A 4,569-nucleotide genomic window follows, 5' to 3' on the forward strand; every position below is an offset into this window, starting at 1 on the left:
ATAATCAGAGCCTGTACAAAGAGTCATTGTCTTCAGGTTGAGATAAAAAAGAAGTTCTTTTCATTAATAAAAGACTGATAAGTCATCAGTCTAAGTTACAATTTTGAATCGGAAAAGAACAATACAGAAGTCAACTAAGAGACTCACGGTTTCTGATTGTATAGCTTGAAGACTGCTTCCCATATTTCTCTAGCTTCACTGGAGTCTGGATGCAAGTTCCAAATCTTGCAAATGGATCTGAATTCAGTCTTGATTCTGTCTCTGTTGACTCCATTCTTAATCCTTGGTGGAGTCACAGTCTTCTTCTGAGGGTCAGGAATGCTTTTTCCATGTCTTCTTTGAGCATCTTGCATTTGTAAGACTAAATCTCGTTCTTGCAGCTGCAACAGGAAATACTTCCAGGCATCATTCCTTTAATCCCTGTCACCTTGGATGTTTGCAAAAAACATCCATTTGGTGTAGCATTCCTTGGTTTTCTTCCACCAGTCGTTCAACTCAGACGGTATCCATTTGTCTGATCGCTCAAACTTTTCCAAATAAGATACTTACAGTCCTTTACTGAAGTAGTGTTCGAGCTTTTGGTCTTCCTTTAGAGTTGATACGAAATTGAATTTCGTCTTCTTCAGTTCTGGCTCATTTGAGGAGCTTTCTCTGGCTCTCTTTCTGGTGAGTTCGACTGAGGAAATGGTAGGAGCAACCTTTGAGATAATCTCTTCAGCCTTGTTAAAATATGAAGGGATCATTTTCTCTTCCCTTCGGGTGCGCTTCATTATATCCTCTTCCCCCTTTTTGGCATCATCGGGAGGAAGTCGTCTTTTCAACTCTTGAAGATCGCAAAACATCTTCTGAAGGATGGCAGAGTCAGGGGACTCATGAGGTCGTTGAATTTGCAGTTCCACTTTTGTAAGTTGTTCCAGGATAGGTTTTACTGTCTCTGCAACGAGGTGTTTAACTGCAGTTTCAGGCATGAACATCTTCAGGAATTCAATTTGCATTTCCCTGATCTTCTCTGAGAGCTCAAGAAGTTACGTCTTCGTTTGAATTTCTGATTCAAGAAAAAGTTTGTGCAAGATGTTGTGATCCTTCTTGATTTTGGGAATACCGTTGTCAAGATCAAGCATTTCCGTCTTGTACTTGATAAGAGCAACTTCTTCTGCTTCAATCCGTTGTTGGAGCTTATGGATCAAGTCGGCATGATAGATCATGTCTGCAGTTGCCTGTTTCTCGACTTCTTTGAGTTTCTTCACAAACTTTTCTCCATAAATATTCTGTCGTTCGAGCTCATGATGGAGTGAGTCGATTTCAAGTTGTTGGTCGGAAAGCTGCTCAAGTAGTACATCCATCGGTTTTTCTACATTGTCATAAATCTGTAATAGATTCCTGTGCGGCCGATTGTGTTTCCAGATGGTAAGAAGCTCGTCAGTTTCTGCATCTGAATCAAATAGAACAGGTCCTTCTGCGCGAGGGAGCTTGACGTGTTCTATTGGTATGTCTGAGTCAGCAGAAGAGGTCTGCGATTGCTGACGATCTTCATGAGCTTTGGAAGTGGATGCCTCTGCTTGACTCGTTGGAGCAGGGCGTTCCGCAATGTCTTCAGCAGGAGAGTGAGAAATTGATTGCTCTTGACTGATGTTGATGCCTTCAAGAGGAGTAGGCTCATCAGTGTTCAAGCGGGGTGAAGATGAAGGCTGAGGAGACTTGGAGATGTCTTCGACTCGTCCTTCAGAAACTGGGTGATCAGCATTGTCAGCTGATCTCTGTTCTGCTTCTGAAAATGGTGTATCAACTTCAGTGACGCAAGCCTGGTCAACTTCAGCAGGAATTGTTGGAGGAGTTGATGGCAAGTTCGGCTGACTGAATGAATCAGTCATTGGTTGTTCAGCGGCGGCAGGATCAGCTACAGATTCCGCCGGTTGAGCAGTGTCGCAAACTGGAGAGCTGAGCACATAGGTTACTTGTTCGGCGATGAGGGGCTCTTCAGACGTCTTTGAAGTTCCAGCATCGTTGTTGGGTGAGATGAGATGTCTATACTGTTTGGAAGAACATAGGTAATTCATGGCGAAACTGTCAAATCCATGAATCACATCCCAAACTTTTTCAATTTGAAAGAGGCTGATCAGGGATGCCTCTTCCATCTCGAATGAATCTGCGGCTTCAGAGCTGTGAAGACTATTGATTTGTGGGCAGGGTGCCGTCTTCAGGAAGGTATACGTGAGAAGTCTATGAAGGTCCCGGTAGACTTCTAATGACATATCGAAATCACCAAGTAACCAACGGAGGTGACTTGTAGCATTTCGTTGAGCTTCTGAGTGAAGTTCAACTACTTCCTGAGTACTTTTTGAAAGAAAGACGGGAGCTGGTTCTGGGACAGCTTCCATGACTGCTTTGCCTTTGGATTTTGGAGAAGACTTCCAAGGCATCTCATTTGGTCTTTTGGAGGGTTTTTGAGGGAGGATGGAGCGAAATCGGCGGGGCACATTCGTGCGAGCAGGAGGATTTGATGGCGGTGAATCAGGGCCATCAGAATCAGATGATTGTGGAGAAGAGATATCAATTACCTTCGTCTTCGGAGAAGGTTTGGATTCTCTTCTTGCCGGTTTGAAAAGACGAAGACTGTCTGTGAAGTCAATCATCTTTGACCATAGTACAAAACTGTGCTCCTTTGTTCCTTCGATGATAATCTGGGAGACCCTGTTCCCTTGTCGAACCATTGTCGCCGGCCTCGTGTTGTGAGCTTCATTGTAGAGAAGCTTCAGATAAGCTTCTTCCCAGTTGTAGGACTCGTTCTTCAGAAGTGCTGCCATAACATTCTTCTGAGGTTGAGAAGCTTTGTCCGGAGTTCCGGTGGCACCTATCCAGCATTTCTGGATAATCTTGCCCAGCAAGGCATACTGTGGATGAAGATGGGAAAGAGTAACTTGACTTTCCGTTGACTCGGATTCATCCTTCAGTGCAGACTTCAGAGTCTCATTGGCTTCCTTATCAGTCAGTCTGGAGAATGAAGTTCCACGGTTTGGGAGATTGAACAGTTTTCTGACAATCTGAGAGACGTTGAGAGTCTCTATAACACAATCTGTCGAGGTGATGACAGTGACTTTTGAGATGAGCTCTTCAGATTTATTGAAACGAAGGTTGTTGTAGAATTCTCGAACAGCATCATCGAGTAGATATTTTGGTTCGCTGGTGACGAACTTGGTCCATCCGTGCCGGTGGAGAATTGTCGAGACCTTTGCATATTCAGGCTTCTTCTTGAAAGATTCCTTGTGCACAGACTGTTCATATCTGGCTTCTTTCTCGATCAGAGCCTCCTTCTTGTTGTCATTCTTCTTCATGTTGGTCTTGGCCATTTCGGATAAGAAATCTGTGAAGAGAAATTTGCAGAGAGTAATCTCACAGTAGAGTGCTGTGGATTTTGGAAGTTAGAAAGAGTGCAAAGGTAATGGAAGATTGAGGAGAGGCCGTAATGGAGAAAGTGTGATCGTGGGAGATGAACAGTTTCCTAGGGCAATCGAAAAGACGTGGGCGGTTTGAAATCTGCGCGCCAAATCAGTTTTAATGAATTTTGACGTCCGTAATTAATGCCCGTCAGAGGAGTATTTTAAAAAATAAGAGATATAAACTGATATGGAATATTTGGCACGATCTCTTGCTGAAAATAGGCGGCGTGCAGTGTGTGCAATGATTTGAAAAGATATGCTCAAAAAGAGGTATTCAGAAATTGAAAGTCCAATGCAAAACGCAAAGTCGCCAGTTAATCATGATGACACATAAGCCCTATTTTCTTTAAAGACAAAAATAAAAGCGAATAAAAACAAGTTCCCAACAATCAGTTAGGAAAAACAGTCAAGTACTAAAAAAGCTTAAACAGAGTTCCCCCTGAATTGGATAATCCATAATTAACTCAAGTAAATTAGGCAAAGAGAACAATGACAGAATAATCGTAAATTAGCTCGAAATCAGTAAAAGACAATGTTTCAAAAGTGTGCAGAAGAACAAAACAAAGAAGAATGAACTGAGACAATCTAAGAATATCATTTACAAAGATAAAGAGTTTCTGATTAGATGACATTCCTTGATCTTCCTTAGTCCTCAGTTGATGCGGAGCTGTTTGCTTGGTTTCCTTGGAGGACTTCCTTTTGGTTCTTCAATCATCTTCCCTTTTCCTTTCTTGTCTTCTTCTCGTTTGTCTTTGTCATCAGACTCAGGAGCCCCATTGTACTTGTTCTGAATTTCCAGTTGCTGTTGAAGATGAGTGACTGTTGATTCAAGAATAGCTATTTTGACTTTCAGCTCATATGTTGCTTCTTCTTGAATGAGCAGCCTCTCATCCAACATTTGAAATCTTTCATCAGTGGTAGGTCTTGCAGGTCTTTGCTCTTCAGCCGGTGTTTCTTCACCTCTTGCGTCGGCTGGAGCAGTCTGATGCGGTGGAGACTCATGGTGGACTTCAGTGTCCTCAGCATCATCTTCTTTGAGAAGACCTCTGGAAATCAGGTACAGTTTGAAGTTGGGTGCCCAGTCGTGGATAGCATCCCAAAGATTGGTGACTCTGAATTTCTCAAAGATGCT

The sequence above is a fragment of the Salvia miltiorrhiza genome, chromosome 4 (genome assembly GCF_028751815.1).
Source record: "Salvia miltiorrhiza cultivar Shanhuang (shh) chromosome 4, IMPLAD_Smil_shh, whole genome shotgun sequence".
Taxonomy (NCBI): domain Eukaryota; kingdom Viridiplantae; phylum Streptophyta; class Magnoliopsida; order Lamiales; family Lamiaceae; genus Salvia; species Salvia miltiorrhiza.